Source organism: Triturus cristatus, chromosome 5_2 (genome assembly GCF_964204655.1).
Source record: "Triturus cristatus chromosome 5_2, aTriCri1.1, whole genome shotgun sequence".
NCBI classification, from domain to species: Eukaryota; Metazoa; Chordata; class Amphibia; order Caudata; family Salamandridae; genus Triturus; species Triturus cristatus.
In genome coordinates, this window is record NC_140588.1 from 444525273 (window position 1) to 444540951 (window position 15679).

Sequence of the window (15679 nt, forward strand, 5' to 3'; positions counted from 1 at the left end):
GGGGGCGTGGCCTGATGTGACAAGTGTGCAAACGCGCCCTGTGGCGCGTTTTAAGTTGGGGGATTAAGTCCCCTTGAATCCTGAGGGTCCCTGGGGGCCAAGTAGCCCACCAGGTACCTCCAGTATGTGCCAGGAAGCTGAGTTGCAGAGAGGTGTTCAGAGGCCATGCCCCTTTTTACACCTCTCTGCAATGCAGCACTGTGGCACTTACTGGAGGTACCTGGTGGGCTAGTTGGTCACCCAGGGACCACCAGTACTCAAGGAGAATTAACCCCCAACTTAAAACGCACCAGGGGGTGTATTTGCACAATGGTGAAGGGAGGGGGTGGGGCCTGACATAGCAAGTGTGCAAACCCACCCTCTTTATATTGTAAATTGGGGGATTAAGTCCCCTTCAATCCTGAGGGTCCCTGGGGGCGAACTAGCCCACCAGGTACCTCCAGTATGCGCCAGGGAGCTGCTGCAGAGAGGTGTTGAGGAGCCACGCCCCTTTTTACACCTCTCTGCAACGCAGCTCTATGGTGCTTTCTGGAGGTAGCTGGTGTGCTAGTTGGCCCCCAGGGACCCTCAGGACTCAAGGGGATTTAATCCCCCAATTTACAATGCTCCAGGGGGTGCGTTTGCACAGTGGTGCAGGGAGGGGGCGTGGCCTGATGTGACAAGTGTGCAAACGCGCCCTGTGGCGTGTTTTAAGTTGGGGGATTAAGTTCCCTTCAATCGTGAGGGTCCCTGGGAGCCAACTAGCCCACCAGGTATGTCCAGTAAGCGCCACATAGTTGCGTTGCAGAAAGGTGTAAAAAGCGCCGTGATCTCGAACCACCTCTCTGCAACGCAGCTCTGTGGCACTTACTGGAGGTACAAAAGGGGGTGGGGATGGACGGAGCATCAGAACCAATCAAACACTCACACCCAGTCAACAGATCTGGGTTTGATCCATCACCGTTCTTTAGCCCACTCTGCCACCCCAGTTCAGACATGGCCATATGCAAATCAGACTGACCCTGTGCCTCATGGGAACAGTCCAGCCCGAACTGCGAAGCCATGCCTTCCCTGGACCGTAAACAAGCTTCCTAGGACCAGTTTCTGGCATTTCAGTCGTCTTCAGCCAGGCTTGCTTGAATCCAGTGGCAAAGTGAGCAAGGAACTCACGTCTGAGCATACCCTGCCAACTTAGGGCTAACAAAGTGGTACAAAAGGGGGTGGTGATAGACAGAGCATCAGAACCAATCAGACACTCACACCCAGTCAACAGATCTGGGTTTGATCCATCACCGTTCTTTAGCCCACTCTGCCACCCCAGTTCAGACATGGCCATATGCAAATCAGTCTGACCCTGTGCCTCATGGGAACAGTCCAGTCCGAACTGCCAAGCCATGCCTTCCCTGGACCGGAAACAAGCTTCCTAGGACCGGTTTCTGGCATTTCAGCCGTCTTCAGCCAGGCTTGCTTGAATCTAGTGGCAAAGTGAGCAAGGGACTCAAGTCTGAGCATACCCTGCCAACTTATGGCGAACAAAGCGGTACAAAAGGGGGTGGTGATGGACGGAGCATCAGAACCAATCAAACACTCACACCCAGTCAGCAGATCTGGGTTTGATCCACTGGAGGTACCTGGTGGGCTCGTTGGCCCCCAGGGACCCTCAGGATTCAAGGGGAATTGATCCCCCAAATTAAAACCCGCCAGGGAGCGTGTTTGCACAGTGGTGAATGGAGGGGGCGGGGTCTGATATGACATGTGTCTGCTAAGACCCAAACACTTATAAATTCACCATGCACTCTCCTTGCAGCACTCTAATCATCCAGTCACTACCCATGCACTCATGCACTAACTCATGCACTGCTACAATACCCTGAGCAGTACCCATGCAGTCCAGCCATCGCCCTGTCACTACCCATGCACTCCTCCAATCACCCAGCGAGCACCATGTACTTATCCAATCACTCCGCCAAACCCAGGCACTTATAAATTCACCATGCACTCTCCTTGCAGTACTCTAATCTTCCAGTCAGTACCCATGTACTCATGGAATGACCCAGGCACTAACACATGCACTGCTACAATCCCCTGTGCACTACCCATGCAGACCTCTAACCACCTACACAGTAGTGATTCACTCCTCCAATTATCCAGGTTGTACCCATGCACTCCAGAAATCCCTCTGTCACTACCCATGCACTCCTCAAATCAGCCAACCAGTATCATGTACTTATCCAATCACTCTGCCAAAACCCAAGCAGTTATAAAATCACCATGCACTCTTCTTGCAGCACTCTAATCATCCAGTCACTACCCATGTGCTCATGCAATGATCCAGGCACTAACTCAAGGAAAATACAGAGGAGGTCATGCTAATTACAGGGGTACCCCAACACATAGTGTTCCCTAGTGTGTGTAGGTGTTTTTACTGTATTCTAAGTGTCTTTTAGCATAGCACTGCCTCCGGTCCTGGTTAGTCAGAGTCAGTTACCACCAGTACCCGTCACTAAAACGTTTGTGGCACAGGAGGACTTTCTGCTCCTCTGTTGGTTCTTTCTGCACATCTCTTGCTTCTTCCTGCAGTTTTCTTCATCTTTCTGGACTTCTTTTGCCTCTTTCTGCATTTTTCTTACTTCTTTCTGTGCTTTTCTTCCTCTTTCTTCGCATGTCCTAACTTTGTAGGCATAGTTAGAAATTAGCATTTAAAAAACCATTGAAATTCACTGAAAAAACCATATGTTTCAGGCACGTTATAGTTAGAAATGAGCATTTAAAAAACCATTGAAATTCATTGAAAAAAACATAGGTTTCAGGCACGTTATAGTTAGAAAATAGCATTTAAAAAACCTTAGAAATTCACTGAAAAAACCATAGGTTTCAGAGACGTTATAGTTAGTTGGACATTTCACTCGTACAGAACCATAGAAATTCCCCCGTTATAGTTAGTTCAGCTAACTATAACTCGCGCCCCAGCAATGCACTGCTGATGACGTCACATATTACATCATTCATGACATGGTCAGTGACATCACTGATGACATCTCAAATGACGTCACTGATGACATCATCCACGTGAAAATCGGATGCACCACCTCACAATCTAATATAACGTTTGATACACCCACTGTAAAATACAGACTACCATTTTCTAAACCATCGACACACCAATACCAGTTACTACATGCGCACTCACTGATTCCTAGGTCTACACACACATCCTCTCATTCACCGATACAATCACTCATACATACAGTCACTCATCAATACAACACTATCATATGCACTCATACACCTATACAGACACTCTCACAGCACCAGTCATTCATGGAGTTACTCACACACCTAGTCAGACATGCAAAGAATCAAGCACACTTCCATTTACTGACCTATAGAGTTATACACACAACAGATCACTTATTCAAACAGAAACAAACACATAATTACTCTCTTATACAATCACTGATACAAGTAAACACTCATCTATACAGCCACTCTCACAATCACTGACTCTCACATATAGTCATTTATATACTCCAACTCTCACATACACTGCCTTTTACATATGTAATTACTTGGACATGTACCACTGAGACATCCATTCACTCAGTAACACACCCATACACACACACTGTCCCACCCATACAGCTTTTTCCACATGCACTATTGAACCCATACAGCCAGTGAATCAATCACTCAAACATGTATGCACAGAGTCACACACCTCCCATGCACCCACACACTCAGTCACCCATACAAATACTCTTGCAACAAATCAATAACCCATATAGACACTCATGTAGCTACTAACCAACCCATGGAGCAGCTTATATGCAGACAGACTGATACAGACATTCACACAGATTAGTCACTAACCCATGCATTCAATAAGACACATGTAATAGCTCACTTAAACAGTCAGTGATGCACCTACTAAATCCAACATCCAGACACTTACACACCCACTCATTCTTCAATACACCTTGGCATATATATGATACATAGTTCAACTTTATAGAAACACACAGTCACTGGATGATGTCATCAATGATGTCATCAATGATGTCATCAATGATGTCATCAGTGATGTCATCAGTGATGTCACTGACCATGTCATGAATGATGTAATATGTGACGTCATCAGCAGTGCATTGTGGGGGCACGAGTTATAGTTAGCTGAACTAACTATAACGGGGGAATTTCTATGGTTTTGTACGAGTGAAATGTCCAATTAACTATATCTCTGAAACCTATGGTTTTTTCAGTGAATTTCTAAGTTTTTTAAATGCTAATTTCTAACTATAACGTACCTGAAACCTATGGTTTTTTCACTGAATATATATATATATATATATATAAATATTAAAGCCGAGATCCTCCTTCCTGGTGTCCTCAATCTTTAGGGGGTGGCTCGAGACCGGCGGAGCAAAACCGGCTAAAAATATGTTCAAAAAACGAAGTTCCACTCGAGCTCTCGGGCGGCATATGCAAAGAAATAGCGGACTCAGATCCAAAAGTAAAGGGGGTTTATTCCATCATAGACCCGCCGTGACGCGTTTCGCCACTTTCGTGGCTTGTTCACACAACGTTGTACATACAAATGACACCATTACATACTTTTCAACTATCATGGAAAAAGAAAGAGGCTATCACTTTTGATGTTGCATTGAATCGAAAGCAAGGAAGCCACACGAGCGCCATCTTAGCCTGTATATTACGTTATAGCATTTTTATATTATTTCTATCCCTCGTTCTAAATAGTGCACTCGGGAAAATCCCATTGAACAGAAATATTAAATAAAGGATACTCAATTTTAACAGTACCATTTAGAACAATTAACGAAAATAATCGTTATATGTCGTTGTTTTGCATTTTTTGCCCTTACGATGATTGTGGACAGCAATTTATACATTTATAAAGCAGTCATGTAAGTCATAATAATATCATCGTTTCGTGAATTACGTGCAGACTATTGTTCATTTGAAATAAAGTTTTTTCTCTCTACGTTGGAGGAAAAAATGTCTGGTTGCCAGGTTACAACATTACCATTGTTTGTCAAATGCGAGTTAAGAATCATGTTAATGACGATACTTGCTTCCTTAGTATATTATAAGCCTCCGGTTGCCAAAGTGTTAATTCCCCTTGTTAGTGGGTAAAATCGAGGTTATGCACATTATATGAACAGGAAGCTTAAATCCTTATCTCCTGTGCTTGATGGACTTCTAATCTTTACATTGTACCCTGATTAGTGGGTAAATACGATTTATGTTATTCTCGATTATTAATAAATTAATGCAAGGTGTCATGTGTTACCCTTATTTCACCTACTTGTGCTTAAACTATAAAACCATATTGTTTTATCTTACACCAAGGGACGTCGGATGATCTGATGAGGAGAAAAAGGGATGGGGGATCTCAAAACTGGGTCAGCCAAAACACCCTTTCTCTTCTCCTCCTGTTAAAAAGATATCACATAAAAGAGAAGAAAGAGAATATGTAAGAATATACATCTCATAGCAGTCATTGATATAACATATTCATTCATTATGCAGATGTATTGCCATTTCTTCATCAAGATTATGGCCGTTAGGGAACAGGGTGCACATGCTTATAATGTGTTTTGATTCACGCTGTCTCAATCTTAACACCCTGTTTCCTCCTCTCACTTTGGGTGTGATTTGTTCAATGGCATAGTATGTGAGTTTAGAACAATCAGAGAAATGGTAACTTGAGAAATGACGGGCAATGGGATATTGTTTATCCTTATTTGTAATAGCCCGCATATGTTCCAGCACACGTTTTTTTGCCATATGAACGGTGCTGCCAACATACCGGAGTTTACACGGACACTCCAAAACATAGATCACAAAATTACTCGTACATGTCAAAAATTGTGAAATACTGATCATTGTATTAGTACTGGTGTTCATGTATTCTTTGACCATTTTGCTGTTCCTGCAGGCTTTACAATGGCCACATGGAAAAAAGCCCGGTAGATCAATGCCTCTCACTTCAGGGTTGAAATTAAGATCACTATGTACAAGAGTGTCCCTGAAACTGCGTCCCTTCCTATATGTGATCATAGGTTTTGTTGGTAAATTACTACCTATAATGGTGTCATTCCTCAGGATTTCCCAGTGACGTTGTACGATCTTGCGGACTTCAGTAGAATGACCATTAAATGTCATGATCAATCTAGTTTTGTCCTCTTCTTCCTGGGTAGCAATTTCTGGGGTCAACAGGGTGCTAGATCTCTCAACTGACTTTATTCTTTCTGCAGCTTTTCTAAGAACCCATGATGGATAACCTCTTGCTTTGAACCTTTCCATCATTATTCTTTCTTCTTTCTGATAGTCTGATAATAAGCTCCAGTTTCTTTTTGCTCTGAGTAGTTCTCCATATGGAATGCTCCACTTTAAATTATCGGGGTGACTACTCAGAGCATGAAGCAAAGTATTGCCGGCAGTACTCTTGCGATATAAGATTGTATGTACTTCGTTGTTCTTCACCTGCACACATGTATCTAGGTACTCGACTTTCTCTTTACTGATGGTACTAGTTAGTGTGATGTTTTTGTTGTTCTGGTTTAGTTTGTCAATGTACCGTACAGCCTCACTCTCTTCACCTTGCCATACTACAAAAATGTCATCGATATATCTTAGCCATAAAATGACTTTGGTGTGGAATTCTTGTAGATCTGGTCTCGCTAGGATCTCTTCCTCCCATGCCCCCATGAACAAATTCGCGAAACTAGGCGCGAAACATGTACCCATCGCGGTACCGTGTTTCTGTTTATAAATCATATCATTAAACAGAAAATAATTGTTCGTGAGACAAAATCTGATCATGTCCAGGATCATGCCTGTGTGTTCCAATAGATCAATGCTTCTGCGTTTCAAAAAGCCTGCGCATGATTGGATCCCTTGCTCATGGTCTATTATGGTGTACAATGAATTAACGTCTAATGTTATCAGAACGTAATTCTCTTGCCACACTAGTTTAGAGATTTTGTTGAGAAAGTCTTTTGTATCTCTTACATAAGATGGAAGTGTAAAAACAAATTCTCGCAAGAAATGATCTGCGTATCGTGAGATGTTTTCTAGGGAACTGCCTTTGGATGAGATAATCGGTCTGCCTGGGGGATTGTCCCTATTTTTATGTATCTTTGGCAACAGATACATTACCGGTAAAATGGGACAGTCTTTTTTTAGGAAACAAAATTCCTCCCACTCTAGCAGGCCTTTATCTCTCCATTCCTTAAGCAATTCCCACCCTTTGTTGATGCTGTCATTGTATTCCACCCGTGTCACATTGTTATATGTCTTACCATCCTTGAGTTGTCTTAATGCCTCATTAACGTACATGTCTTTGGGCAAGATCACAATATTGCCCCCTTTGTCGGCAGGTCTTATTATGATACTCTCATCACAGGCTAGATCTTTAATAGCTTCTTTCTGAGTTGCAGTAAGATTGTATTTAAACTTTTTCATTTTCTTTGCCCAATTGTTTTTCCTGAACTTAAGCATGTCAGCACTCACTAACTCCTGAAAAGTATCGATGTTGTTGTTAGAAAAGGTAGATGGACCGGGAGGGTCGGCCGGGGTCAGGAGGAGAGGTCTCCGGGGAGAGCCGTCTCCAGCGATCGTACAGACAAGTAACTTCCCCCCCACAGACAGATATCACACACGGATAAGGTTCAGTGTTCTTTATAAGCACTTATTTAAGGTACGGTTAAATGGTACAAGGAGGTCTGGACTCAGGGGTCCCCTCGATTAGAGTCTCGCAAGGTAGGGAAGGGGGTAGCGGGACAGTCTATTTACCAATCAGGTAGTTCGGATGAGATGATGAGGAGCTCACAATCCTCGAGCTTGGTGATTAGGTGATATGGGCCGCGGCAGCGCCAGCAGGTCCCGGTGTGGATGGTCGTTACAACGGGCCGCGGCAGCGCCAGCAGGTCCCAGGAAGATGACTGTTGCAGAAGGCCGCGGCAGCGCCAGCAGGTCCCGGTGAGGATGGTCGTTACAACGGGCCGCGGCAGCGCCAGCAGGTCCCAGGAAGGTGAAGGTTGCAGAAGGCCGCGGCAGCGCCAGCAGGCAGGGCGATGGTTCACAAGAGCGGGCTACGGCAGCGCCAGTAGGCCATCAGGGTTGAGTTCACTCGGTGTCTCTCGACTCCAGGATACAACTGCCTTCCTGCTCCGGAGCTGCCCCAGTTATAGGGCTGGTGCCCTTTGATGTCCGGACCCTCGCACTTGGAGGTCGGAGGGTCCGGGATGAAGGGGTCCAGACACCCAGCAGGGGGTGGAGCCAGTGCCTGGGGGAGCTGGGGGCGATCGGCACCTGGCGGGGGAGAGCCCTTGACACTTCGTTCTCCCATTGACCTGCCAAGTGGTCCGCTCACCTCCTGGGTGGATGGTGGTGCCGGGATGTCGGGGCCGGCCAGGCCCGGGGTCAGGGTCGAGGGGAGGCCGTGCGGCCGCGTGGTGCAGGGCCCAAGATGGCGGCTTGACCCGGCCGGGAAAGCCGGTGGGGCGGGACCCCGTGATGAGTAGGGGTCCGAGGGCAGAGGGTCCGTCGGGAGACGGAGTACAGGTGCTTGTTGCGGGGATATGCCAGGTGGGCCGGGGTTCGGGCCCCGTCGAGCGGGGAGGGAGTGAGCCGTTTGTGAGGCCTGTCCAACATGCGTCCCCCCCAGCTGAAGGCGGGGAGAGTCACCCATCTCCTTGGGGACTCTCTTCGTCGAGGCGGAAAAAGCGGGACAGGCCATCTGCGTTGGCGTGATCTTGGCCTGGTCGGTGCTCCACGGTGAAGTCCATTCCCTGCAGGGAAATGGACCAGCGCAAGAGTTTTGGGTTCTCCCCCCGCATCTGCATCAGCCATTGCAGGGGTCGATGGTCGGTTTGTACCCGGAAGTGGGTACCGAAGAGATAGGGTCGGAGCTTTTTGAGGGCCCACACTACTGCAAATGCCTTCCTCTCGATGGTGCTCCACCGCTGTTCTCGGGCCAGGAGACGTCGGCTGATGAAGGCCACCGGCTGGTCATGACCTTCGGGGTTCAGCTGAGAGAGGACGGCCCCGATGCCGTGGTCGGAGGCGTCGGTCTGCACCACAAATTCCCGACTGTAATCGGGGGCCTGGAGCACCGGGGCGGTGCACAGGGCGGCCTTCAGCTCCTCGAAGGCCGCTTGACAATCAGGAGTCCAGTTGACCCGCTTCGGCTGGTTCTTGGATGTGAGACCCGTGAGGGGCCCCACGATGCTGCCGTAGTCCTTCACGAACCGCCGGTAGTAGCCGGTGAGCCCCAAGAAGGCTCGGACCTCGGTCTGGGTGACGGGGGGCTGCCAGGACTGGATGGCAGCAATCTTAAGTTGTAGTGGGGCCACCAGCCCGCTCCCCACTTGGTGCCCAAGGTAGGTCACAGACCCTTGGCCAATCTGGCACTTGCCGGCCTTAATGGTGAGGCCGGCCCGCTGGAGGGCTTGCAGGACCTCTTGGAGGTGGCGGAGGTGGTCGGACCAGTGGCGGCTGTATACAGCGATATCGTCCAGGTAGGCAGCGCTGAATTCTTCAAGCCCTGCCAAGACCTGGTTCACAAGGCGTTGGAACGTGGTGGGGGCATTCTTCATGCCAAAGGGCATGACCTTAAATTGATAGTGGCCATCGGGGGTAGAGAAGGCTGACCGTTCCTGAGCCCTGGGTGTGAGGCCGATCTGCCAGTAGCCCGCCGTTAGGTCGAAGATACTAAGGTAGCGGGCGGCCCCCAGCCGGTCGATCAGCTCGTCTGCTCGGGGGATGGGATGAGCGTCGGTCCGGGTGACAGCGTTCAAGCCCCGGTAGTCGACGCAGAATCTCAGTTCAGGAGCGGAGCCGGGGGCAGCGGCCTTGGGAACTAATACGACCGGACTGGCCCAGGGACTGTCCGAGGGCTCGATGACCCCGATCGTGAGCATCTTGGCCACTTCCTCCTGGATGCAGGCCCGTACCCGATCTGGTACGCGGTAGGCCCGGTGCCGGACAGGGGGACTGTCCCCGGTGTCTACGTCGTGCAAACACCAGGGGGTGACCCCGGGGGTGAGGGAGAACAGGGCAGCGAACTGCAGCAGGAGGTTCCGGCAGTCCTGGCGTTGCTCTGAAGTGAGGGCGTCCGAGAGCCGGACCCCGTCCACGGAGCCGTCCTTCTCCTGAGTCCTCAGGAGGTCCGGGAGGGGCTCGGAGTCTTCTTCTGTGCCACTGTCTGTAGCCATCAAGAGGCTTAGTTCGGAGCGCACAAAGTGCGGTTTGAGCCGGTTGGTGTGGAGGACCCGAAGGGGGTTCCGGGGGGACCCCATGTCGATGAGGTAAGTGACGGGGCTTTTGCGCTCGACCACTTTGAAGGGCCCCGTCCACTTATCTTGCAGGGCGCATGGTTCGGTGGGGGACATCACCCATACTTGCTGCCCCGGCTCGAATTCAACGGAGGAGGCATTGTGATCATACCACCTCTTCATGTCCTCCTGGCTGGCCTCGAGGTTCGCCTTGGCCATCTCCCTGAAGCGCCGGGTCTGGTTTCGTAAGGCCAGGATGTATTTGAAGACGTCTGGAGGGGTCGTTAGGGGGGCCATCTCCCAACCTTCCTTGACTAGGCTGAGGGGCCCTCGCACAGGGTGTCCGTATAGGAGTTCAAAGGGGCTAAAACCGAGGGACTTCTGGGGCACTTCCCGGTAGGCGAAGAGGAGGCACGGGAGCAGTACATCCCACTGGCGACGGAGAGGTTCTTCCAATCCCCCAATCATCCCTTTGAGAGTGCGGTTAAAACGCTCCACTAGTCCGTTCCCTTGGGGGTGATAGGGGGTCGTGAATCTGTAGGTGACCCCGCATTGTTGCCAGAGGGACTTCATGTACTTTGATATGAAATTCGTGCCTCGGTCGCTGACGACTTCTCGGGGGAAGCCTACCCGGGAGAAGATCCCCATCAGGGCCCGGCCAACCACTGGGGCGGTCACTGTCCGTAGAGGCACCGCCTCGGGGTAGCGGGTGGCGTGGTCCACTAGTACCAAGATGAACCTGTGTCCTTGTGCCGTGCGGGGGTCCAGAGGTCCCACAATGTCTATCCCCACCCTCTCGAACGGGGTGGTGACCACCGGGAAGGGTTGTAGAGGGGCCTTCAGCTTCCGGCCACTCTTCCCGCTGGCTTGGCATGTGGGGCACGATCGGCAGTGGTTCAGGACGTCATTCCTCATTTTCGGCCAAAAAAAATGGGTCACCAGGCGACTGTACGTTTTGTCCTGGCCCAGGTGTCCAGCCAGGGGGACATCGTGGGCTAGGTTGAGCAGAAAGTCTCGGAAGCGGAGCGGTACCACCAGAACTCGACCGGCCCCCAGTTCGGCGATTCTTTGCTCGCTGTAGAGCAGGTCGTTATCCCAGTAGACCCAGTGGGTTCCTGTGGTGTCCCCGGCGGTTTGGGTGCTGACTTGTTGGCGGAGTCCCTCGAGGGAGGGACAGGTCTTTTGTTCCTGGCGGAACTGTTCTTGGGTGGGCCCCCCTTCTTGCCGCCACTGAGCCAGATCCGGGAGGTCCTGGTGTTGCGCGTCTTCCTCGGTAGTCGGGTCCGGGAGGTCGGTCTCGCCGTTGTCCTCTACGAGGGCAACCGGGGGCGGAGGTGCTGGCCATTCGGTTTCTTCTGATCGGGGGGCGGCACGGGCGGCCATGGATCGGGTGGTTATGCAGGCCCAGTCCGGGAGGCCCAGCATCCCCAAGTGCTCTCTTCTCTCGACGGTGGCCCACGGGGAACTCTCGAGGTCATTCCCCAGGAGGCAGTCCACGGGGGCATCGTCCCGGACCGTCACCTTCAGTAGGCCGGAGACCCCTCCCCATTCAAACGGGACGCAGGCCATCTTACACATGCTCTCAGAGTTATCTGCCGAGCGGACGGGGCAGAGAATGTTCGGCAGGATCTGCTCGGGCTTCACCAGGTGACAGCGGACGGCCGTCACGCTGGCGCCGGTGTCACGCAAGGCCTCGGCTCTCTGTCCATTAATGGTCACCCACTGACCATATTTTCTGGTGTTGGCGGGTAGGGGAGCCCGCGGAACCATGTCCCTTCCCCCTAAGCATGCCAGGACCATGGCGGCCGGTTCCCACCCTTGCTGGTCCGGCTCATACTCCTCGGGTCCCTCCGATGATTGCTCTTCCCCCAGGGCAGCGGCAGCTACCTGGCGGGGCTTGGGTGGTTGGTTTAGCGGGCAGTTCGGATCGTTGGCGTAGTGGCCTAGTCGCTGGCACCGGTGGCACGTGACGTGGGCTCGGTACCCAGGCCGCAATGGGGGGTTGCCCCGGCCGGCCGGAGGTGGGGTGCTGGCCACGGGTGTTGCTGGTAAGGTGTCTCTCCCTCGCCCCTGGCCCCCTCCTCCTCCCCGAGGACGGTGCTGGCCTTGGTTGCTTCTGTTCTGGTCGTGGGGCCCTCTCCGGCCCACTCGGGTGCTTTCCCACCGGTCAGCTTCGGCGGCGAGCTGCCGTGGGTCAGTCAGCTTACTGTCGAGTAGGTGCTGCCTGAGCTCGACGAAACAGTTGTTTGATAGGTGCTCCCATACCATAAGGTTGAAGAGTTGTTCGTAGGTGGTGACCTGATTTCCCTTGATCCAACCCTCGAAGGCCCGGCTGAAATAGTTCACGTATTCCACCCAAGTTGTACCTGGGATCCGGGTGCAATCTCTGAACCTCTGGCGGTACATCTCGGGCGTGAGGCCGTAGCGGGTGAGGAGGGCAGCCTTCATGTGGTCGTAGGACGACATTTGGTGATCGGGGAGCTGCAGCAGGGCATCGCGACCCTCGTTGATGAATCTCCCCCAAAGTCCGGCTCCCCAATCACTCCGGTCGATCCGGTGGGAGGTCATTGCGATCTCATAGGCTTTAAACCATTGTTGTATGTCGTCTTCTCGGACATACTCGCGGACCACATCCTTGGGGATGTGAACTTTTTTCTCAATAGGCCCCGGGGTGTGTGGTCGCTCAGGCACCCCCAGTTCCTTATTCTGTTTGCGCAGTTCTATTTCCGCCAGTCGGCGCTCGTGCTCGAGCGTTATTTTTTTCTCTTCCAGCTCTCTTTGTCTCTGCTTTTCTTCTCGTTCCTCTCGAAGCCGCATATGCTCGAGGTTGATTTTCTGTTCAGCCAACTTAAGTTCCCCATCCATCTTGAGTCGTGCCATCTCTAATTCGTGTAATCTGACTCTGTCTCTTTCTCGTATCTCCTCCTGTGAGAGGCCCGTTCCCCGCTCCTCGGGAGCCGTGGCGTTCCCCTCTGGTGTGATGCTGGTTTGGTCTGGTGTGACGCTGTTTTGGTCGGAGGGTCCTGTGACCCCAGTTTCTGTCCATGACTCAAGAGCGCGCTTTAGATCATCCTTGGTACTCAGGCCGGTGGTAGCAATGCCAAGTTCTATGCAAAATTGTCTCAGTTCGCGGTGGTTGTATTCTTCTAATTTCTCCATTTGGAACTTCTCGGTGGAGCTGCTATCTTTGGTCGACATCGTGCTTTGTCGTGGGGTGAGCTACTCTCTGTACGATTACGCGTTGATTCGGATCGCGCCGCTGGCCACCAATGTTAGAAAAGGTAGATGGACCGGGAGGGTCGGCCGGGGTCAGGAGGAGAGGTCTCCGGGGAGAGCCGTCTCCAGCGATCGTACAGACAAGTAACTTCCCCCCCACAGACAGATATCACACACGGATAAGGTTCAGTGTTCTTTATAAGCACTTATTTAAGGTACGGTTAAATGGTACAAGGAGGTCTGGACTCAGGGGTCCCCTCGATTAGAGTCTCGCAAGGTAGGGAAGGGGGTAGCGGGACAGTCTATTTACCAATCAGGTAGTTCGGATGAGATGATGAGGAGCTCACAATCCTCGAGCTTGGTGATTAGGTGATATGGGCCGCGGCAGCGCCAGCAGGTCCCGGTGTGGATGGTCGTTACAACGGGCCGCGGCAGCGCCAGCAGGTCCCAGGAAGATGACTGTTGCAGAAGGCCGCGGCAGCGCCAGCAGGTCCCAGTGAGGATGGTCGTTACAACGGGCCGCGGCAGCGCCAGCAGGTCCCAGGAAGGTGAAGGTTGCAGAAGGCCGCGGCAGCGCCAGCAGGCAGGGCGATGGTTCACAAGAGCGGGCTACGGCAGCGCCAGTAGGCCGTCAGGGTTGAGTTCACTCGGTGTCTCTCGACTCCAGGATACAACTGCCTTCCTGCTCCGGAGCTGCCCCAGTTATAGGGCTGGTGCCCTTTGATGTCCGGACCCTCGCACTTGGAGGTCGGAGGGTCCGGGATGAAGGGGTCCAGACACCCAGCAGGGGGTGGAGCCAGTGCCTGGGGGAGCTGGGGGCGATCGGCACCTGGCGGGGGAGAGCCCTTGACACTTCGTTCTCCCATTGACCTGCCAAGTGGTCCGCTCACCTCCTGGGTGGATGGTGGTGCCGGGATGTCGGGGCCGGCCAGGCCCGGGGTCAGGGTCGAGGGGAGGCCGTGCGGCCGCGTGGTGCAGGGCCCAAGATGGCGGCTTGACCCGGCCGGGAAAGCCGGTGGGGCGGGACCCCGTGATGAGTAGGGGTCCGAGGGCAGAGGGTCCGTCGGGAGACGGAGTACAGGTGCTTGTTGCGGGGATATGCCAGGTGGGCCGGCGTTCGGGCCCCGTCGAGCGGGGAGGGAGTGAGCCGTTTGTGAGGCCTGTCCAACAGTTGTCATGTCCCATTTTGGGAATGAAAGTGGATTGGGGTTTGAAATTACTACATGCCGCTTTGTCATGTTGTATTTCCAATTCATTCAAAATGAGTAGGGAGTCTTGGCTCATACCCGTTTCATCTGAATTGTTTTGGAGCTCATGCAGGATGATCATTGTATCTATGTCACCAATTGTCAATGGCTCTTCCTGCGTATTGTGTATTTTGTGATGGGTTTCTCTACTTACTGTTGGTTTCAATTTATGCCATTTTTTTAATTTCATTTTTCTGCAGAATTTAAAAACATCAATTTTACTTTCGGTATAGTTCATTGGTGTTGATGGACAGAAGGATAGTCCTAGACAAAGGGTTCGTTTAGTTTTTTGGCTGATGGTTTTGGTACTCAAGTTTATGATAGTTTGATTTACCATTGTGTCATCCATCATTAGTTCTTTTTGGAGCGAGTTTGTCTTCTTCCCATGTACTCCGTAGTTTTCTCTCCTCTTCCTTCTTTGTCCGGTCCTTTTCCTCCTCTTCCTCTGGTACCCCTTCCTCTTCCTCTGCCCCTTCCTCTCGGTTGCGGTGTATCTTCCATCCGATTTTCTTTCGTCACCGATCGTGTTGATTGCCGGTTCTGTTTCATCAACCGGTATTCGTCTAAAAACGTGGGTTTTGGGTAGGTTATTCTTTCAGTACTTGAGGTTGAACTTTCTGATGTTCTTATCATAGATTCATCCGTGTTGGTATCGCTGAGGTCTATAGCTTCCTCCACTTGTGAATCATGTTGTACACTGATGTTCGTTTCCGCTGTGCTTCTATTGTCATACAGATGATCATACTTTTTGCTGTATGTCAAGACTCTACCAGCCTCGTAGTCCCCACAGTCTCTATGAAGTTTGCGCTGTTTTCTCTTTTTAATGTCATCTTCCATAATTCTTAGACGTTTTTTCATTTCTTCTAAGAATTTGACAATTATATCTTGGTCTTCATGCACATCCAATTTCTTTTTTATTTCTTCTATTTCTAGTTTGAT